General features: G+C 32.4%; 1 protein-coding gene and 1 long non-coding RNA gene across 2 annotated transcripts in view; one reads left to right on the forward strand and one right to left on the reverse strand.

The window, feature by feature from the left end:
• Positions 1–24,870, reverse strand: part of ec (ubiquitin specific peptidase echinus) — a 161,365-nt gene that overhangs the window by 83,700 nt on the left and 52,795 nt on the right. The window lies entirely within an intron of this gene.
• LOC118683489 (uncharacterized) lies at positions 2,792–4,348 on the forward strand. The gene is made up of 3 exons (XR_004979338.2): positions 2,792–2,939; positions 3,023–3,228; positions 4,190–4,348. It is a non-coding gene; the product is annotated as an uncharacterized lncRNA (long non-coding RNA).

The following is a 24,870-nucleotide window of genomic DNA, read 5'->3' on the forward strand; positions in this document are numbered from 1 at the left end:
TGCAGATTTGCCTATTCACAATTAGAAATAAAAAATAATTAATAAATGAAATTATTAAAATTCCGTACACGTGCACATAAAAACAACAACAACACTCAAAACGCATTTCATATTAAGTTTCTCTTTAGAGTCACTGGCTCGGATATGTGGCGATTCAACCAATTGTGTTTTCTATATACAATACATTGCTCAATAAATATACTTAGGTATATAATATCCGTTATGTCGAATTCTTGTGCGTTTTCGATTGCTTCGGGCATTTATATAATAATGAATAATAATTGATTACTGATTTTGTAAATTACCGAGCAATTATTTGAAATGTTTTATTAAAGTGCTTTCTTTATATCTGTACGTCAAAAATATGTTATTTTTATTATTTTTTTACGCTAACAATCATTAAACATAACAATCTGCATTTATAGTTGCCTCAGTAAAAACTACGCACGCTTGAAGGCACTGAAGCCCATCTCAGCTGAGGCTTATGATAAGTGTATTGAAAATTTAATTAAGCGTTAGCATGCTTGTATTGGCTTAAGAGCCAATTTTGAAGGCGATAATAAATATTTGTATTGAAATGCGTGAAATAATTTTTTTGTCGGTCTGGGTCAAATTTGATCAGATGTTATATATAATTATCTGTTTGATACTGTTATATATTGACATTTTTGTACACATTTATGAAACAATTCTATATATAATATGTATATATAACGCAAGCTGATAAAAACTGTGTATTTACACCAATAACAAAAAAAAATAAATTTTTTTTTATAAAAATGTGCCAAATAATGACATAAATATGGAATTGAGGTGCTACTCAAGCTTTTAACTTAATCTGAAGTGATAAAATATTTTTGAAAGAAAGTGATATCTACTGAAAAAATAAATAAACTTTAATTTAAGATTTGGATTTAACCATGGTTCATGGACCCTTCAAATGGTCGCCGTACCTTCATCATACGTCCATAAACATACACATATGGACCTTAAACTAATTATTGTGACATATGTACCCGCATACAAAACGGTAAACAACGAGCTTGCCACTGCCATAGAATCACGAGTTTAATGTTGAACACGAATACAGCATGCAACAAATTTCTAGTGAACAATCAATGCTCGTCTGCTGGCGTTTTTGCCGCGTAAAAACATTATAAAACCAGCGTGTAAACTAGAAAAAAGGCGCGAATTGCCAACAAACAGCAATTGAGAGCAGCCAGCAGAGAAGGAAGAAGAAAAATTCAGCAATCACTAATAGCGAAGTGGATTTTCCAATGGCAAACAGTCAACAAGTACACAAAAGCACGTCGACAACTGCTAAAAAAGGACTGGACTTTGTTGCCTGTTGTTGGCGTTGGCAGTGCCACCTTCTGAAGCGTAGCGCAAATCGTGTGCACGCGCGCCGAACGTGCCAACAACTTGTCAGCAAACAACGCAGCAACAATAAGCCGAAGAAAATAAAAACCGAACAAAAACAAACAACAAATCGCAGGCAACAAACAGCAGACGGCAAACTGCTGACTGCAAACAGCAAACAGCAACAGCTGGACCAACAAACAGTAACAACAACTCAGTGAAGTCGCGTTGATGTGGAATATGATAAACGAAAATCAGATGCTGCCAGGAAAATTGCGCGCAAATTGCAAATAAATGAGTGCGCTAGTAGTTGTGCAAAAAAACAAAGCATGAAAAATAATAAAAATGTATATGAGTGAAGTATAAAAATGCAATACAAGAAAAAGTGCTCGTAAAAGGGAACCAGTATAATAGTTAGGATCGTAAAAGGCCAAAGTACAAAGTCCGGTTTGGCATTGATTTTGTGAACTAGCCCTTCAGATGCTGGAAAAGCGTGACACCTACATAGCGTCTCATAGATTTAAACGAGTTTTCAGGCACAACATATACAAGTATATGCATGTGTGTATATATTTATAAATAGGTGTGCAATTGCAGCGTGGAAAATGGCGGGAAGCAGTTAAGGTTTCCTGTTAAACAAACTAGTCTGATTTCCAAACATAAATGAAAGCTTCTACCGGAAAAACTGGTATCACAGGATACCAAAATTCGAAATGCATATGAAATAATTTTTAAAGCATTAATTTCCAATTAAAAAACCGCACCGCACTGAAGCTGTAATACGCTTCACAAATGCCCCTTTTTTATAATAAGGTATCAAGAGATCCTTATATTGATCGATCACTTTGTATGGCAACTATACCGTTTAGTGGTGTGATCTGAAAATGATTTTGAAGAATATAGCGTTGCTTACGGCAACAATCTATGCCAAATTTCTTGAAGATATAATGTAAAATATAAGATTTTTTCATACATGAACCTGAGATTGATCGATCAGTTTGTATGGTAGCTATGTTCTAAAGTGGTGAATATCGGCGATACCGACAAATAAGGAGCTTCTTGGGGTGAAAATGACGCGTAAAAATTTGATATCGATATCTCAAACACGGAAGGATTTACACTTATTTTATTTTTTCTAACAGTAGTGCGCATCAAACTCAACTTACACTCGAAAAAACGAATGTTAAAGTTACAACAACATAGTTTTCGTAATAAATGAGAAAATATTTAAATCTATAACTTTACGAAGCGTTATACGTAACTTATAAGTAGTAAAGGTTAGTACTTTAGCGAATGCGAGGTCTCAAAAAATTAATGATGATTGATTTTTCTGCAAATTTCCCGATAAGACAGGACTTTCATTCGAGTATGTTCCCACAAAAGTTATTGTATATTTATCTAATTTTTATCCATTCTTTGGAATGAGTCTCATTAGATCCTAAAGTATTAAAACAACACGGAAAACAACTGATACTTTAGAAAGTAGATAAATATGCAAAAATAGCCGAAAGCAGCAACTAAACACGCATTATTACTTTTCCAACATAATAGTGAGCCGAAAAGTCATCAAAACATTGAAGGTAATTAATGAGAAGACTTATTCTGCATGTCTTTTATACCAAATCTTTAATATCAAAACTGTATTTTCTTCCGGTCAATGCAGAACCCCCTTTATACTACAATTCAGTTAAAGGTTTGGAAATTTACGCTGATCTTTATGTATCTAACATATATGTATAAGCGAATAACTAGCAGCCCCACCCAATCAAAAAATCAAAATGAGACGACAACTGAGCACCCATCAGCTTTAGCTGCCCTTCACTGTGACGCAGAGTTCAAACTTAAGGCCAAGAACAAGTTTCAACAACAGTAAGTAAAGGCTTACTATCGTTCATTGGCAACATATCAGTTGCAACATCAGTAGTGAAGCTAGACCCTACATATATACATACTACTTATGCTATACAACTACTCTTAAAACTTGTATTATTTCAAAAATATATACACATATATGTAAGTATAACGAAGTAAGTGAATATATATTTATAAAATATTATTTCAGCATTGCTTTCTTAGCTCTTCAGCTGGATTTTAATTTTGCAGTGAAAACTCATCTCAATTCAGCTCAACCGAAGTCAACGCAAATCTGTCAAAATGTGCGCTTCAAGTGACTCTTACTCACATCAACGAATGTTGGGCATAAATTTTCTTCAAATAAGCAACTTATATATTGCAGTTGGCAGTTATCAAGATGGTTTTAAGAAATTGCATTGTTGCTGCTTTGGACATGCGCTTAAATGCGTATTGGCTGATTCTAGTTCGAATGCGCAGATTCTCGACTGTTGTAAACTGCTCAAACACTGTTCTATTTTATGCTTCTTTTTATTTTATTTTCAACGTTTTTCATTATTTTTTTATATTCCTTAAACAAAGTCCGCAGCTTCATCATTGAGCTTCGCATTTATTTACTTTAAGATTCGCCATATCAAATTGGCATGCACACGTGCGCGCTGCGCACATCTGTTGTTCGCTGACAAACATTTGCACCAGCAGCTAAAATTGTTGTTGGCCGTGTTTGACGTGTCCATGCTGCCGGCTGCTGCTGCTCATTTCTTTATTTAAATGTGTCTGCTTACGCCTTTTTTGCCTCGCTCAGCAGATTTATATGCAGCATCAGTCGAACGCTTCTTATGGATGGACTACACTGAAAAGGGGTTCGCGCTTGCTCACTGATGGCTGATTGCTTGTCGCACAGCTGCGGGCAAATTGTAGACATTTTTATAATATAATATTTTTTTTCTTTTTATATTTCTTTGCTATTTTGCTTTAGATCATTATGGATTAGCTGGCTGTTTGTCTGCTAATTTGTGCACATAAATTGTGGCGCATGTTGGGCTAAGCGAAATAGAGCAGTAAAGCAGTGGATAGTGCAATAAGTACGTGATATTTCAGATGGTATCTCAATGATGTAGATTTTATGTCGCTTTCAAGGAGTTTTTTTTACTCAAAATTATGTTTTATACATAAAAAAAATGAAAATTGTAATAAATGTTGAGCAAAAATTCTGAAAAAAGCAAAAATATCGTCTTCTCTTCTCATTATCAGTTAATGTACTTGTATATTTATTAATTTATTTATCATAATGTATATAAAGTTTTCTTGATGCAATCAACTGCTTATCCGATCTTGACTTATTATGCCTAGGCTCAGTTAGATAGGTCTATGTAGGGGCAACGTTAGTTCTTGTAAGTTTTCAAGCAGTTCAAGAGTTATATTGATACATATAAATAATTAATAATATAGATATTAAACACTTAATATTGTTTTATATAAATAAAAGAACAACATAGTTGTCTCATAAATGTTGCTCTTGAACAACATCTTCGAAAAATAAATAAAATTTTTGTACTAGAAAAAGAATAACTACATATTGCTTTAGTTTCCGATTCTACGGCGAAATACAAATCTGTCAAATATTATAGTGAACTAGTGAATCAGGATAATTCAATCTTAGTTTTTACAAAGGCGCAGCAGCGACAGAAATGACCGATGAATCAATTTCACCTTGACATCTAAACTTTTGATCAATTAATTTGTTATGAAGTAAACTGGAGCTACGTACATAGATTCATAAGGGAGCCAATTTTGATAATTTTTGGGTGTTAGTTTTTCGATCGGATTTCAACTATTTTCATGCCGTAACAAAAAGTACACAATGTTGCAAACAAGTTTTGATGTCATAGCTTTAGAAATTAACGAGATATAAGTATGTAGACTGTAATTGAGCTCGGAAACTATTTTCAAATGAATTAAAAGGAATTTTTTAAATTATTATTATATGTTTCAATATATACAGCATTTTGTTTCATATTTAATAATTTTATGAAACCAAATTTTTACTATAAATTTTTTTTTTTTTAATTTTTATTTTTACATTTCGATTTTAGCATTATCTGCCATTTGACACTTACTTATATACGTGTGTATAATCGCCATATTCTTATACACAATTTTTACTTTTTCATTTTTCCTGCATCACTTTCGTGAACTCATTACGCGGAAATTTGTATGCTGGCGTGTGCGACGGCCACGCAATCGAACAGAAGACTCAAGCGAGCAACGTGATTAAAGCAATAAATTTTTTATTCGAGACTTAATCTTGCGACAGTAAAACCATAAGCTCGCTCGCTCGCTACGTGCATGCTTCACATATAAGTAGTATGCAAAAACTATAATACATCTGTACATATATACTTAAATGCGTAAGTAAACATGTATTTGCTTCCTGGAAGTCTGCTGGCCTTTTTGTCGCACGCAGTGGCAATAAAGCAATTAACTGTGCCGCAGATTTATTATGACTTTATGAAATTTATGCAATATTACGTAAATTTTTCCTGAAGAAATTAAGAAATTGCGAAACGTAATTGCGATGGCATGAGGTGTGTAAATATTAGTTGAAAATAAAAATTATGGTTTTTCATTATTATTTCCTTTTTAAAAAAAGGAAAACTAAGCTATCAAAAGCTCTTCAGATGTTATTTGCAAATCTTCAGTTTTTATAATTTTTTAATTAAATTTATCTCTAAACAGATAAAGTTTGAAAAAATTAAAATATTTGTATATAATAAAAAAATTTGAATATTATAAGATATTAAATAAAAGATATTAAATATATGTGAATGGATATAGCTATATAATACTATTGAGTTCAGTTTATCAAAGCATCAAAGATCGGATCAACTTTTTACCGTCCATCATGGGCTAAATCAGAGCTTTAAAAAGTCAAATCAGTTCAAGATAATTCGAAGCTATACTCTACACTAATAGAAAATTTAATATATAGAGTTGCCTGCTATCAAACATGTCAAACTTTGTGAATTATAATACAGTTATTTGTCACACGAAAGAAGTTAGAAAAATATTTTTAACATTATGTAATTCACACATATTTTGGATAGAGTTGCCACATTTTTAATCAACTATTAGCTAACAAATTATTAGAAATTATATGCCAACCGAAAGATGATTTACAAATCGCTCCAGATATTAGTCGAAAAAATGTTCATTTAAAGCTTTTTAGAAAAATAGTTGTCACCTATCGCAAGAAGTAAAATTAAACAAATATATATATATATGATCAGCGCGACGAGCTGAGTCGATTTAGCCATATCCGTCTTTCTGTCCGTCCAAATGTACGCAAACTAGTCCCTTAGTTTCGGAGATATCAGTATAAAAATTTTACACACGTCTTTTTTTTCAAGAAGTACTTATTTGTCGGAACCGGCGATATCCGGCCACTATAACATATAGCTGCCATACAAACACGTGGATCAAATTCGAGCTCTTGTATAGAAAAGTTTTTGTTTTAACAAAATATCTTCATAAAATTTGGCATAGATTATTATTAAAAGCAACGCGACAATCTCCGAACAAATTGTTGAAATCGGAAAATTATAGCATATAGCAGCTATACAAACTAACGGAAAATTCTAGATAAATATCTTGTTATAGTTTTTTATGCAATAAAAAATGCACATGTGTAGGGTATTATTACTTCAATGTAGTCGAAGTGAACGTTTTTTCAATTTTTTTTTATCTATTTTCCTTTGTAGGTTATTTCCTTATACATCTTTCTCTTTCTAAAGAAAAATTAAGATTATTTAATGCAATTTTTTCCACTGATCACTTCCCGGTAACTTAATTCAATGCCGTGTAAAGTCAAGTTCAATTAATATAGCGTTACCGCCAACTCAATAGCATTTGTATTGTAAAAAGCGAGTATGTGTCTAAGAGACAAGAGTGCGCACGCGCGCTTACTTACATGCCCGTGTAATCGAATGCGTCTAAGAGCAGCAGCAACAAATGGCAGGCAATACATATGTACATATATAAATATATAAATAGACATCCCTATATATACGTCTTGGGTAATCGAGCGAGCAGCAGTGCACACAGCACACATACATACTCGATCCAACGACAAGGCAGTCAATGCCATAACCCGAGATTGAATCTCGACGCTAAATGGAAGCAACAGCAACTAAACTTGCCAGCGGAGAGGAACAGTTAGAATCGATGGTAAATTTATGTGAGGCTCGTGCTAAGGCACTTAATATTGGTGGTCTAACAAGTTACACATTACATATATACATACAAACACACACATACACATTTCTAGCTAGACATTCATACACGTTGCATTACAACTAACATACAAGCGCAGCAAAACAGCATCGACAGTGCATTGATGAGCAACAAGGTACTTAAAAAGGCCATACACACCGAAACCGTCCGGAAGGGGGCGTTGGGCATTGGCTAGGCGCGAAGCACAGACTACTGGTGTTGTTGGCAGCGCAAATGTGTCTTGCACGTCAATGCGGGATATTTATGATGCTGTCAAACGGTCGCGTTGTTTTTGTTATTGGCACTTTGCTGCTTATTTGTTGTTTTAATTTTGTTTATTCTTTACAGCGCTATCATTTTCAACCATTGTAGTTGATTTTATTGCCATTTCAGTGCTTTAACTATTAGACTCCATAATAGTTAGGAGCTGTTTGTTGTTGTTGTTATTCGCTTCTACAGTGCTCATTATTATGATGGTACATGTTGTTAAATGATGTTGTCGCCGTTAGAATGGCACACCACTCGACTCTCAATGCTGTATGGTGAATGGTGGGTAGTGTGTTGGGGGCGAGGGGTGTAGCAACACTTAGAAAGCTGTTATAAAACTTGCTATGAGCATTTGCTCCATGTTTATATGCTGTTCCACGCATTGTTGTTGCACAAAACGGCAAGGAAATGTTATTTAATTGTGCTCATAAAGCCAAGATTTTCAATTACCATTCTAAGGAAATTAAATCAAAAGACTTTGGACACGAACTTTGCCAATTGTTATATGGCTATTAGTTGGCAATGCGTCGAAAGGCGAGCGTACATAGCATGGAGCTGTACAAATCTGTTCTCGATACAGAGTAGACTGTAATTATAAGGCTAGTATATAATTGTGAAGTGAAAAAGTAAAAAATATATTAAATGTTATATATTATTCGTTCTGATTATATTATAAGTTTTTTACATATTTTTAATTTAAATTTTTTTACCCTAAACAGGGTATAAGAAGTTTGCAACACAAGAAAACGTTGGTTGCCCTATATTAAATATTCATAAATGATCAGCGTGACAGGCTAAGTTGCTTTATTTGTGTCCGTCTGTATACTATACGCGAACTAGTTCTCCAGTGTTTGAGATATCGATCTGAAAATTTGCAAACGTGCTTTTCTCCCCAAAAAACTAAACATGTGTCACAATCGTCGGTATCGGATCACTATAGCATATAGCTGCCATACAAACTGAACGATCGAAAATTTTTTTTATTGGCAAGATATCTTAACGAAAGTTGGCATGAAATAATGCAGTAGACAACCCTACAATCTCCGAACAAATTGTTTAGATTGTACTACTAAGGCATATAGCTGTGATACAAACTGACCGATAAAAATAAGTCCTTGTAAGAAAAACTTTTTTATTTGTCAAATTATTTTCACTAAATTTGGCATAGAACACATTATTTAGTTCGGAACAGTATAGCATATAGCCGGCATACAAGCTACCCTATTCAAATCAAGATAACGATCTATTTGTTCCCTTCTATGTTATAAGAAATGCAGTTATTTGATTTTATTCTATCCTTTTTTTAATTTAATTTTATTTTATTTTATTTTTTATTTTATATTATTCAATTCTATTTTATTTTATCTTATTTTATGTTTTTATGTTAAATTATTATTTTTTTTGCTTGAAGCTCTTAACTTTCAAATATAAATTTAGATTATAATTTTATATAAATAAGTCATTCAGTATTAACCGTTAATAACTTTTAAGGATCTTAAATTAACATACTTCTTATATAACTCATAAATTGCTAATTAACATTGACGATACTTTGCGTAAAATACTTCCTTAACTCCTTGATCGCATCTTTTCAACACACATACATACATATAAAGCATGAATATAACAATGGTTGTGCTTTTGTCTTGATCGTTTGTTAGCCACGAGTCAGCGAGTCATCGAATGTCCCATCAATTGTGCTGTCTGCTGCCAACAGCTGCTGCTGGGCCCCGCTAAAGCACACAAGAAAGGCAGACTTAGCGTTTGGGTGCAGCTGCCAAGGACCGGTTCGGCGCGTGCCACTCAAATGCGACGGCGCACCATTGCCACAATGTTATTGTGTGTGTGAGTACACAATACAAAAAGTTTTCATATTAGTATCGGCAATGTGTTAGTGCTGCGCTTATATATTGAATTCATATAAGTATATTTTTATTATTCTGTTATTGTTATTGTTGCAAATCAAATGAATTAATTAGCTTCGATTGCTGTGCGCGCGTGCGCCAATACTTTAACTGCGAACGCAACGTTAACTTGCAACATCATCATTTGTGCCGTGGTCATTAATGACCGGCAGCTGAAATCCACTGTTACCGAGACACACACACACATATTTGTATATGAAAGTATATAAATAAATGCATGTGGTGTTCTGTGGCCACAGGTACAGTCAGAACTTCAATTTTGCTGTTAATTTACGCAATTCAATGCGTCTATAGCGAAGCATTAACTATTCCAACGGTAACTGCTGCTGCGCATGCGCGTTTTTATTGTCGCTTTTTGCGTTGGTTTTTTCGTTTTTTTTTTGAGTGACCACTGCGTATACGCAATGCAATTAAACTATTTGTTGAGCAATGAGGGAAAAGCTTCACTGAAGCCGTGCCTAAGCGTTTTGCTTTGCAAATGTGCGCTAAATAACTAAATGCAGCGTCATTAAAAATTCATTAGTTGCATAATAAGTGAATAGTTGAAAAATGATTGACAAATGTGTATAAGTAATTGCTATCAGGTGTTAAATGATAAAGCCCGTATTAATGTATAAATTTTGAGCAGAAATTTCGACAAAATTTATATGGAACAAAAAAAATATTAACTTAATTTAAATAAAACACTTAAAAAATTTTACTTCGGTTGGACCAAAGCTGTAATACCTTTCACAAATACATAATATATATTACATACAAGAACTTGATTTTGATCGGTTAGATTGTGTGGCAGCTGTATGCTATATCTAGTGATCCGATCTGAACAATTTGCAAGGAAATTCTAGCAGTGTCTTTAACAATAATCTATAAAAAATTGCGTGAAGATATCACGTAAAATTTGAAAGTTTTCCATACAAGAACTTGATTTTGATCGTTCAGTTTGTATGGTAGCTATATGCGATAATGGTCCGATATCGATGATTACTACAAATGAGCAGCTTCTTAGCGATAAAAAACGTCCGCCAAATTTCTGTTCGACATTTCAAAAACTGAGGAATTACGAAAGCCTATATTATGATTACGGAGAATAATTCTGAATAACAGAGAAATTATTTACTTTCTTATGACTAAATCTTTAAAAAAATAGATTCTGACAAATACTGTACTAAAGTTTTTGTTTTGATTAGCGTTTGGCCGAAAGTCAAACGAGTTAAGACATACATATATTTTTCATATTTTTCATTTCTGCCAATTCTTATACCTCGTCCTCAATAGTTCCTTATAACCATCAATCATTAAATCCTTGACCTCCTCTCTTATCTGCAAACATTACCTCAGATATCTTAATTTAATTCAAATGATAAATGAAATAAATCAATAAAAATTCCAATCATACACCACATACAAGTATATATATATAGGCAATTTGATACAACAGCATATATATATATATGCATGTGTAAATCAAAATCATTACGCAGTGCAGTTTGGAGTTACCGCATTCTCTGCAACAGCACTGAATGATTAATTATCCAATGTCTATTGCACATGAAATCCATTATAAATTAATTAACTCGCAGCGGCGGCGCATCGGGCGCAGATCAGTGCAATAGGCAATTAATATTTAATGTACGATGTTGTTGCAAAATAACACCGTTAGAATGGCCGACCATCTAGCGGCATAACGAATTGCTCGAAATTAATACTTTCGCTTCCTATTCCTGTAGCCTGCAGTGCTTGGAGTGTTTAAGTTACAAAGCGGTTGTACATCAAATATTATATATACATGTGTATGTGTTTATTAAGTTATTCTAAAATCATTGAAACCTTTGAGGCTCTTCTTAACGGAAGTAAAATGTGAACGTTTTTTTATACTCTATAATATTTCGACTACTACATCTATACAAGTATGACTATTAATGAAAGATTATTAAACTCAGCAAGCAGTGTTATCGAGTCTTTCTGAACTTAGTAGATTTTTGTTACATTTAAAAGATATTAAATTGTTTTTAAATTTTTAATCTTTTTTTTTGCCCCTATGGAACAATTCTCTAATTCAATGTAGTAATAAAACCTAGTATTATTAGGTACGCCCAATTTTTTTTTTTTGATTTTTCCTAAAGCATACAAGATAAATTAAAACAAAAAAACCAGGTCAATTTGATCCGGCGTGTTCTTCGAAGGGTTAAATATATATAAATAAAGTCTCAATTGAACTACACGGAACGATTGCTGCGAGTTAAGGCAAGCAATGATATATTGAGTCTATAATTATACTCGTGCGATGTGCCAAGAGATGGCGGATGGAAAGGATTTGATTATTATTCCATTGCACCAATATTTCGAACATGCGTGGGGAGCTATTGACCTTGCGCGCCTTTTTCAGTAGATGTCTTTGAATTTTTTTCACTCCAAGGAAGTTTATGATGAAGATGAGCTAGCTGGACGAATCTGCCAAAAGAGGTTTGCATGATTTTAGCTTGGAAAACGCAGAACATTCTGGGCGGCCAAAAGAGTTCAAGGTGGAAGCATTACTCGATAAAAAAATGTGGCCAAACACAAGAAAAGTTCGCAGAATCTTTGGGAGTAACTCAAGTAGCTATTCCAAAACGTTAAAGCAAAATTATACATTCAAAAGCAAGGAAATTTGAATTGGATAGAGGCCAAGAGACGATGAAAGCTAATTTAGCATGTCAGAAATACTGCTTTAACGCTACAAAAATACATAAGTCGAATTTGCATTGGATTATAACCAGTAATGAGGGATTCATGTGTTGCTTAAATAAATATTGAAATAAAAAAAATATAAAAAAAATGATTAATAATTTTACTAAATGAACCTTCAATTATCGATTTATGTAGTTTTAGGAAAACCTAAGCTTAATAAGAAAGAAAGGATTGTGAGTAATACTCAGAGATTTTACTCATTATATTTTCTTCTCATTTACTTACAAAATACTTAACAAAAACCAAAAAAAAAATTAAGAACTTTTCGTTACTCACAAATATCTCAGCAATTTTAAGTATACGTCATTTTATCTAGTAAAATCAATATTTATTGCTTGAAGAAGCTTACCTGCAAAGAAAAGAAAATGACAATTTTACATTTTAAATTTACAATTTATATTATTAGTAATAATATTGATATGTATATGAACTTTCTGGGATGTAAAAAATACATATTGCAAAGTATATATATTTATATTTAATTATTTACTGTATAAAATTTATTGTAAAGTTTTTCAAATGCAAGTATTAATTCCATTAATATGTAGAAAAAAAAATAATCTAAAATATTTTTATATAAGAAAATAAGCGTCAATAAAAAATAAAGATAGAACTTCACCACTAACAAATTGCTAACTTCAATTATATAAATAAGCAATCTCACTACATATGTGGTCTAATTTGCAAAGAAATCACATAATGTATACTAATAAGAAATCATAATTATCATATAACAACAATTAAATTGAAATAAAATTACGGATGCTGAACGGAAGTGCTCGTATCAGTTACATAACATATCTTAGTTATTTACTGTACATATGCATTTATGCAATACTTTATTAAGCGGTTTCTACTTCCACATAAAATACATAATTGCAGTTCTATACAATATTAATATTAATAATAATAGTATAGTGGCAATAAAATTGCTAACCGGTGACAACGATATCAGCAGAAAATATGGGCACGGCCAGAATTAGCAGCAATAGAAACGGAAGTCGCCTTCTGTTAGTTTGTAAGTGGAGCCACCTTTATAATATTCTATGCATGCTTGTATGTATATTTGTTCGCCACGATCGGAAGTATTTTCAATTATTCTACTTCCGTTTTCTTCGATAAGCAACTTAAGTGCATGTATGAAGGTATTACAAACCGAGATGTAGTAGATTGGAAGGAGAGAATTAATAATTGTAGAGTTCGAGCTAATCGGTAAAAGCGGCTTGCTGTGAGCAGCAGTTAGTCAGCCATACATAAACATAAAGCTATTTTTGGAGGGGCTAATTAGTTAACACCTAAAATGAGCAAATGGGGTTGGTGATGCAAACATACAGCATATCCATCCCAAACGCCAACTTCACCTTCACATGGTAACCGCTGTTTAATACGAACGCGGCTCTGTTGACCGAGTAAAAGCGGTATAATCAAGTAGATTACGAAAACCAATGAGGGCTTGCGTTCCACCTAGGAAGTCTGGAAAAATGTATATATATATTTTAGAGAAATAAGATAAAGGATATGATTTTGAGAGCTGCTTTGTATAATTATAACTTGTGAGGCTGTCAGACTAAGAGAAACTTGGTACCTACGTGGATAAAAGTCTGATTACTCTTAAATTATTGGAAACGTCGATTCAATTTACGGTTATGTAGACCATCCAGTTGCCAAGTCAATTCTTGAAATTCATAGAAATTCAGTGATCTCTTGTCCTCAGTAAAATTCGTCTCTCCGTATTTTAGTAGAGTTTTACCTCGTCACTCTTCGATGGATATATAGGCAGTGAAGCTAAAAATCCTCTCGTATACAATTGGCAAATGTTTTTAGAAGGAACATTGTGAGACTATTATTAGAATAGCTCTTATCTCATGCCTTTATCAATTTTATGATGGGATGAAGGTGATTTGTCGATATATAATGGTTTATAACCTTTTTCAATAGCTTTTGGTACCACAAACGTGTTGCATAAATGACATCTATTACAATAAAAAATTTTGAACAAATCGGAACAAAAAAATCTCACATAAGTGATCGTGAGTTATGAATAATAAATTTCTTAGTATTATCCACATACATATTAATGACTATCGACTATATAGTTCGACTGTGTAACATGAAAATATACCAGATTAGCGTAAACATGTGCACACTTTTATTACAAAATGACAAAAACTACATAATAATATTCTAATTATTTTTTCAAATTATTCTATTATATTATTTTGGAAGTTTGTTGTCTTTTCTAATAATAATAAAAAATCTATACAAATCTCCGCAGCAAATCATAAATTGTTGTTTTGTTTAAAAAAAAAAGTAGCATAAATTGTTTTCAAAAATGTATTCAGAACATTATTTTCTGTTTTTTGCTACCCAAAAATATACCACTCCCTTGTCATTGAGAACATAATAAAAATTGCAGTAATATATCAATAGCATTCATACCTCTTTTTTTAATTAACAATGGAGAAATTGTAGAGGCGGCAATTAATTGATCGAAATATACATCAGAAAAAGGAATAAAAACTGTACAAATGAGCGCAAGACAACACTGGTGGAGCAAATAAATGCAGCGGCGTCAAAAAGTTGAAAACTAATACATGCCAACAGCAGCAACCAAAGACACAATAAAATCCAGCTTTTCGAAAGCCAACAAAATTAATAGCCAAAATAATTAAACGAAAAAAACATAAAAAAGCAATAAAAATAAAAAAATCGTAAACCAAATATATTAAACAGAATCAATAAAATGCTCGCGAAAGTGATGCAAAACTACGATAGGAGTGCCACACCAGCAACAAAAACAACTTGGCTACACAGCTAGCCGGAGAACGACTTTGGCACGCGCTCATTTGCTGCGCCATCGCTTACAAATAGCCTTAATAAAACAGTAAAACAAAAACAACAACAGTTCAAATAAAAAATTTCAAAAGCAACTTTAAGGCAAGGGCCCGCTTTGGTGCTTAAAATCAGTAGCAGTGGCGTAACGCTTCTGTGGCGCAAAAAATGAATTTCCAACAAAGCTGTGGCGGCTATTAGCCAGCCGAAAGCGGGCAGGAACTTATTGAGCTGCTAATGGCAGTGCAATTTATTTGGCTTAACCAGATCGTATTGGAAGCTGCAGCTCGGCGGCTACCTGAACTATTACGCCGCTGACTCGTTAATTCATTTGCATGCTGGACTATTTGGCTGAAGTGAAGGTCTGATTAGAGACCAGCTTAGAATTTATATAGCAGTTTTTGCAAAGGAATTTATTAGCTATGTTACTGTGTTTTCGTATTTACTGCAATTTTATGTTTTTATTTGATATTCAATCAAAACTTGGAATGCCTTAAAAGTATCAAGTGTATTTTTACAACTTCTCGTGTTATAAACTGAATTTAATTGCCAAATTTTTTTAACTTCTTTACTTTTTCAAATAGAAGATACTGAAATATGAATTTGTCTTTCCAATAATAAAGAAAAACAAGAAAATCATTAACCATTAACTTCGGTTGCACCGAAGCTATAATATTCTTCACAAATACAAAAGATTTCTTACAAGAACTTAATATTGATCGGTCAGTTTGTATGGCAGCTGATGATTTATATATATGTTTTATAGGGTCTTCGAGGTGTTACAAAGCTTGTGGCAAACTTAATATACACTGTTGAGGGTACAAATAGGAGACAGAAAAGCGGAAGACATTCTTATGAATATTAAGAGCGCATATTTGGAGAGAATTTATGAAGTGTCTTCTAACCAATTTTTCAGAGTATAAAGTGAGAAAGTAATAGACTTTTTTGACCCACCGTAGAATATATGCTCCAAAAACTGGGTGTTTTATGTACATAGGAGAACATATCAGTTTTAAAAGATGATATTTTCCAAAGCATCATACTATTATGTTTTTTGGAATTTTTTTTCTATCGATAATTGCGTCATTCTGCGTTTTTGGCAAAAATATATAATATATTAGAAATAGTACAAACTAATTTTCAACAATTTTACAGTTATGCGAAATAGTTTGTAATATAATTTTTCCAAAACTTGAATCCAATTGGACAAAATAAAAAGTTTGGTTTTTCGGTTTATGGAAGTCATAACTGTGCAAAATAGCCATGAAAATAAATTCAATGTTCTTTTTTAAAAAAAATTCATGAAAATATCATCTTTACTCATCTAAGCACCCATACGAAAAATATAAACAATTTGTACTTTATACTGATATAAATTAATGAAAGGGTCCAACATGCTCTATTCCTTTAATCCACATAACGGAATGAGTGCTTTGACTAGTAGTTAAGAATAGGTGCTGATTCTAAAACCTTACGCAATTTAGTGGCAGTGTCTTCACATTCTCCTCAAAAATTTAAAATATAATAATACGAGTAAATGCTTCTCTTAATAGCTTATAATCATTCAGAGGACCTCTACACTTTTTAATATATGATTATGTTATTCCATTTACCTACTGAATACAAGCGAATATCAGTAATCGAAATACAAGCTCAGGCAAGTGAAAATAATGACAATTTTAAAAAGTTCATAACAAAACACTACTTCTCTGCTTTTATCTCACCTTTCTTTACTTTGAGAATATTACGCCCAATTTTTAACTTAAGTAAGCTCAAATTCCAATTATATATCCCCATGAGTGAGAAATGTCAATAAATTTGACTTCTTCAAAGATGTTTTTGTTGATCTAATCAATGAATTTGGGATTCTCACCACGTTTAAGGAATAAATGTCGTATAAACTAGTAGTTGATAACCTCAAAGTTTTACCGAAACATCTAGAAAAGTATTGTCCCATGCTAAATATAATATAAACTGCCATACTCTTTGAGTAAACTAAGAAAGGTTCCATCTTTTGGGTTCCACTTTCCATCAAGAAAGGCTCCTTAAAATACTCAGATTGGGGTTACATTCTTACTCACTGCTTTCTTTAATCAAGTTTTTGGGATACTTCACGAATATTAGACGATTTGGGACTTTCCGGGAAGCTTTACCCCATAATAGGTAAATTCTACTATAAAGTTATTACAAGATATCAACAATATATATTTATATGATTTTCAGTCATTATTTCTCGTAACCCTTTTCCTCAACTAAACATTTTCAAAACAAGTTTTAAAACAAATAACTTGAGAAAAATATCATGATCAAAAACTACCTTTTTTCTATGGTATTAGAAGCAAAATATGAGCCACATCCATGGCATACTTTATTATAATAATTTGGCTTAAAATCTACCTATTTATTAGTAAAGGTTTTAGTTCGGTTTGATAAGAGTTTTGAAAGATCTCGTGTTACTAGTAAATGGACAAAATGTCTGTGTTATTACAAAGAATATTTAGTCAATGCTTGAATTAACAAATGACAACTCCAAGGTAATTAAAGTTAGAGAGCTAGAATACTATTTCCGCTAGTTAAGATATTGCAATCTAACTGGTTACGCCAAAATCTAATCTTATTCTACCGTTATTTAATTGCATTAACAACTGTATCTTCAAATACATACATAAGCGAAGATATCACTTAAGCAACATGTACGTTTAAGCGTACTGTATTTCTTAATTATATATATGTATCTCTATATATATATAAATATATATTCGAAAGTACAAGTGCTTCTGTAAAGACAATGACAGCTTCAAACAACAACGTCACACACTAAATCTTCGGAATTATTTCGTTTGTTTTGGGTTTTCCATTGCCTTCAACACTTTACTTTTGCTGTCATTTGATAGTCTGAAGTGGATATGCACACAAACAGGTACGACTAATTACACAGATATGAAGCAAACATATAAAGGTGTATCTCAGCACTGATACTTAAGTAGTTTTTACAACGTAGTGCCGCTTGGCAGTGGCAAGTAAGCAAAATCGAGAAAAAAATTAAAACTCTATAGAACAGTTCCATGCCGCTGCCACTTACGGAAGTCATTTAGGCCGGCTAAAAAACAAAAAAAAAACAGCGCTAACTGCGCAAAATCAGCAAATGCTCGAACAGCCATAAAAATAAGCTACTGAAATCCCAAAAAAACATAAAAGTATACTTTTATATCAAAATAGATGCCAGCAGCTTCTATTACACCGCTACGCTTGCTGTGTAGCTCCTGCTATCGTCCAAACTTGTGTCTATACATTTACTTCTACACCAGTGGTTAGTGAGTTCGTTGGCTTCGCCGACTTGTTTTGACGCAATCAAAGTGCGAACAGAAGCAATCAGAAGTTAAAAATGTAATTGCCTATAAAATTATTATAATGACATAAAAAAACAACAACAAAATGATTTTGAATATTTATGTCGCGATATACAATATATAGATATTTGCCGACCACCTCCCAGAATAACAGGTAGGTTCTCGGTTTTATGTGAGGTACCAAAAGAAATTTTTGAAGCGTTCATCAAAAATGCTTATAAGGAAACTCAAACTGACTTTTAATTTACAGTTTGGACTTTAAAGATGTCACAAAATGTTTTATAAATTTTTGGTAGGTAATTTGAATTTAAGTAGAAATTTTGCAACGACAAAATGTTTAAGGGTCGAAATTATCGAACACTGAAATTTATTTCTAAATTACTGTAAAGCACAACAGGCTGAGTGAAGAAATAGCTCAGTATAACTCAAATCGTTGCCATGCTTGTGCACTGTTCAGATCATGGTTGTCTCAGTTCATATGAAATAAATTCTGAGACAAGAAATTAATCGGTAGGTGGCGCTAAAGTCTAAACATCTCTCAAATCCTTTCACGTGTAAAGAAAAACTACTATAAACTACATATATACATTAGGGTGTAGCCAAAAAAAAAATATATCGTTTTTGCTTAGCCTGAGGGTAAAATCTGTAGATTATAAAAAAAAAGAAAATTTTTTGACAAAATAAAACGTTTTTATTATTTCATTCTTTTAAAGTAAATTTCGAGTTAAAATTCTTTTGGACAAATTTTTTTGGTTTATTTTAAGGGGTTAGCGGTAGTCAGAATTTTCAAAAAAATCTATTTTTTTTTTGCATTTTTGTTAAGTGTAATTTCCCGAAAATATTCTCTGAAAATTTTAAGTTGATCCGACAATTACTTTTTGAGTTATTCGACAAAGCGCTCGGGAGCAGGTAAGTTTTTTAACAAACTGGCGGGTGACAACTGTAACTCAAAACCGCTTAGTAGATTTTAGAGAAATTTATACAGGTTTTAGAATACATAATAAACTCGACCTTGATCGAAGGTTCAAACTTTTGGATTTTTTCACACCAATTAACTGTTGATTTTTTCCCAAAAATCTAGAAAAAAAGTTAATTTTTAAAAGTAACAAAAAAAGCTTCGATCAGGCCCAGGATTATCTATTTATAAAATAAATTTTTTTATCCGATTGCTTTTAGATGAATCTTCAAGGACTTATGATTGTCACCGCAAGGACCTTTTTTTGGAACTGAGTCAACACAGAAAGCTATAACTTTGGAAATTAAAATTTTGTTTTGAAATTTTCGTGACTTCAAGTCAAAACATTGTATAATAATGCCACATTACTACTTTTGTAAAATAAAATGACTTAATATCAAAAAAATTGCTGAAAATTCTCAGTTTTTCATGCCTCTGACTACACCTAACCCCTTAACGCTTAGGGAAAGCATGTTGTCGTTTAGGACTTTTATTCAAAACTCCAATAATGACCACAAAAATTTTAATTGGCCAGAAAGAGGACTCTCCACAGCTTCTAGAACACTTATCAAAAATATTTTACGAAATAAAACTCGAAAAATTTACTTTAAAACTGATAATTTAAAAAAAAATTTTTTTTGTTCAAAAAATTTCTTTTTTTATAATCTACAAATTTTACCCTCAGGCTAAGCAAAACAAAAAAAAAATGTTTCGCTCCACCCTAATTTACATATAATATAAGGAATTATAGCAAGGCTACACTGAATTCATCATAATGGAAATTGATTAGTTTGCTTTCTCTAGAGTGTGCAGAAATAATTAATTTTTCTCACGGAAGACCCTGCAGTGGTCAGAAAATTAACTAGAAATAAGAATAGAGACAAAATTATAACTTAAAAGGACGGGTACTAAGTCTTTGTTCAGGGTAACAAACTGACAGAAGAGTTAGAGAAACTTCTCCAGACCATTACTACGCCACTCGGCTGGCTGGCAAATTCGAGAAAATAATTTTGATATATAAAATTTTTATTTTTTTTCTAATATTCGAATATAACATATTGCAGCATCGGTCATATAAACTTGACCGAAAAATATTAGACATCATTGAAATACGAAGAAAATGTGGATGATACCCATATTTTCACTTTTAAGTAACATTTCATACTACTTTTTATAATGATGATTTCAACATGCTCAATTTCGAAGTTTAAAGTCAAATATTACAACTTTGTAGGCTAGATTCGAAAAACGGAGAAATTACTTTTACTTATGACTCAATATCTCGAAAAAAATTGTTTGGTTCAATACCCAGAAAAAGTCGCTTTTGCCATATAGTGTAAAATAAACTTGGGATCGATAACGTTGTAAAAATAAACATTGCTATAATCGAGTATTTAATATAACCTAACATATGAGTAAAGCAAGTTAAGCAGTCCTAAACATATGGTATTTCTATTTTTTCTCCGATATTTCTTAGTTTGGAAGGTAAGTTCTGAGGAATTTTATCATAACTATTTGATTAGCAATTAAGCTCTCTTTTGTGATACCAAATCATATGTTCTCTAAAAGTCAGCTCTCAGAAGCAATATATGTCAAAATCTTTAATGTGAAACTACAGAAAAAAAATTACATTTACGTGCATATTTATATATACTTGTAATGTTATGTGTGTTCCTATTCATAACAACAGACTTGAATGATTAATTAAACCATTAGTCACATTCCATACACTTTAAAGACAGCATCGCCAAGGCACCGAAGCAAGAGAATTTCAAATATTAGGTAATAAATAAAAGCAAATAGAATCACAAAATAAAGTATAAAAAAAGGAATGTAAAATCAATTTAATGCTTTACCCACACGGATCCAACACATTCGGAAGCAAGAGTTGTTGTTGGAAGATATATGAATAAGCGATGTAAGTACATGTATATGAACGAGTGCATAAATGTCACACATAAATAAGACATTAATGCAAAATTGTCCATTGTTTTATTCCCAAATTTAAGTATATCAAAGCTTTACACTTACTTATGGATCTTAAAATATCTTCCAAACTTAATTCTACTACAATTTTGTATTTTATGATAAATTTCCCTAATGTCATTAAATTCCCCTATTAGTTGTTCTAATTCTTTTAATGCGTTCTTTTATTGTCGCGTAGGTGTGTGCATTTTGGTGGCCTATCAGTCACCAGCAGACCACACAAGCACAGCTTCTTTTCTTTTGTTTTCATGGTTTAACTTCCATTAACTTCATTTCTTTGTACTCTTCCATTTATTTCTGATTTTTTTTTTTTGGCCAGCATTATTCTTGCGTCATCTATTGTTGTATATGTTTTCAACACCAATGCATTTTTAAGGCAATTACTCATTGGATCAGCAATTAAGGCGCTTTGACACTTCCGTTCTTACTACCTTACTATACTGCAACAACAAAAACAAAAAATCATCTGAAATAAAAAAAGAATACTTCCTTGGCTTGAGTTCTACTTGCGTGGCAGCATTAATGGTAATATATAAAATTTTAAGTATGCCAGAACTTCTTAAAGAATTAAAGTACTATACAACAAAGAAATTTCATGATGCTATTTAAAAATCTGCTGGGCCGACTAATCATATTATTCCACTTTGTGGGTGAGCTGCTTAAATTTTTATTTTGGAAGAATGGGATTTAAAAAAAAAAAGAGTACTAAGATGATTTCTTATGGTCATCTTCCAGAGGACTTTGACACAAATCTCAGGTAAAATATTTGCCGTCACACTTAGAATCTCTCTCCAACTCTAAAAGAACATATCTGATGGCGTTAGTAGAATAATAGATTAGTCAGAAGAATAAGTTATAAAAGCTTTCATTTATTCAGACAGTACAGCAACGATCACTCCAAAGTATGTGCTAAGATGCCAAAAATTGAATTAAAATAACTGGCAGAGTCGTTCGAAAACTTACTAACCTGTGCTTCTGTGCACAAAGATATAGAAAGAGACGAGACTACAGATGGATAGCAAAGACTGCAATATTTCTCTAAGTAGTTGAGATAACAGAAAGTTTGCACTAAGTTAACAAAAAAGAACTCCATACATATTTTATGAAAAAAAAACATTCTTAGGATCTGTAAGACAACCTAAAAGAGCTGTGCCAAAGAAATCATTTAACAAAAATGGACCAATGGAAAATGAAACTAATCAGACTAGCTAAATATCTCTTCAAGTAGTATTCTTAAACTCACATTGTCAGTTATGAGGAAGTGATTATTTGGGACAACACACTACTCCAGTTATTTACAGAGTCACCGACAAAGCCAAGCAAAGGTTAAGTTCTTATATAGCAAACTTTTTTATTTAACTACATATCTTCACGAAATTTTGCACAATTCATTGTTCAAAACGGCGCTAAAATCTCCGAATATTCATATATATGTATACTTTTTTTAATCGGACTACTATAACATACAAACTGACCGATCAAATTCTTGTGTAAAAAACTTTTTTATTTGACAAGATATGTTCACCAAATTTGGCATAGATTTTTATACACGATAGCGCTATAATCTCCTAATATATTGATCAGATCGTATCACTTTTGCATATAGTTGTCACATAAGCGAACCTATCAAAATCAAGATAAAAAACTTTTAATACCCTTTTATACTTCTGTTCAGTCAAAGTAAAATTTCTTTCTTGTTTTCTTTAATTTTTCTAAATTTATAGATATTGTACTAGACTATACTCTTACCACATTTTGCTCTAACTTTCATTTCAAAAGGAAGAAAATAAATTTCTGACATGTTTCTGGCAATATAAATAAAAGTAAAAAAAATATTTAAGTTCAATATAGGTTTTTCTGTCACTTTCAAAACAAAACTAATAGCTGGAAGTACCAATTTCTATTTTTTCTTACTACACAAACACACTTTCTTATTACTCGTGGTCAATAGCGATTAACAACTTGTATGCTGTTCTGCATGACTACGCAAACGGCATGAGGAAACAGTTACAAAATTTGTATCGCCCCAGAACACTTTTTAAAAATGCAGTAAAAGACTTTAGAAGCACTCAAGAAGCAGTTTTTAACTTTCCAAGCAAACTAGATTTTACCAAAAAAACAACGCTTCGCCCCCTCACAATACATGTACAACCACCAATAATTAAGCCATTACATACGCCGACACGTTTAAATTTAAATGTTGCATTTCCTGCACTCAAACATTTCCGGCCAACAAAAATTTACGAGTATTACGAACACAAAAGCCGAAAATTAACGAAAGTAAATAAACTCAAAAATTTGTCAATACACAGGGCAATCGATTGTCAACAAAACCGCAGAGTCTTTGGAAATGCGAGGAAACGCTCATTAACATTTTGACACTTTTGTGGACAACGTTTATGCGTAAGCGTTTGCATTCGGGGAATTTGATGAGTCGCATATGCAGACAAGCGGATTGGAAGTGTAAGTGCTCCAATTAACACGAAAAACGTGTGATGTATAACAAACACAGCAACAACAAAACAAATTATAAAAAACGAGAAAAGCAAGAACAACAACTCCGATGTGCAACAGCAACAGTAAGGCACAGTAGTCAGCATTAACTACTTACACTCTCCATAAAAGTGTTGAAAATAAACGATTGAATGGCGAACAGCGCTGCGCAACAAAAGACTTAAGACACGAACTCGATTTACATTCACAGCGAATCAAAGCAGCAGCTCTGCGAGCAGTAATTTCAACAATTAACAACAACACTTCGTGAGTGCTTTTTTTCTACTTCTTCTCGGAAATTAATTGATTTGCATTTTAGCATGCAATACAGGGTGCTTCGATTCGAGATACAGCCACTTGGCCGGTCGGCTTATTAAAAATGCATTTGCTTAATTGTGCAGAACACCGAGTGCTAAACACTCAATGCACAATAATTGGCAAAGTAAAGGCATGTAAAAAATATACATAAATATTATATATGTACTCACAAGTATTATATATAAAAAAGGGCATGTCTGCTGTTTCATCGCAAATTTCACAGGCTGCGCTTTCAAGCGTAACATATACATCAACAACAACAACAGCAAGCTGTAATGCCTTTTTAAAACTATGTTACACTTAATGGCCTATCAGCAGCACCTTTTGTTGTTCTTTGTGGTATTGTTGTTGTTTTTAGTGGTGTTGATGGCATTGGCACTGATTACTAAGCAGCAAAGCAGCAGTGTCGCTCACTAGTTCACACCAAACACCAAAACTACATTAATAAAAAAAAGCCAAAGACAAGTTAGCACTAAAGCTGTTGCTGCTGAGGCAACGAGGAAGACAATTAAGAATGAAGAAAGGTAAAAAGTTA

This window comes from Bactrocera oleae, chromosome 5 (genome assembly GCF_042242935.1).
Source record: "Bactrocera oleae isolate idBacOlea1 chromosome 5, idBacOlea1, whole genome shotgun sequence".
Lineage (NCBI taxonomy): Eukaryota > Metazoa > Arthropoda > Insecta > Diptera > Tephritidae > Bactrocera > Bactrocera oleae.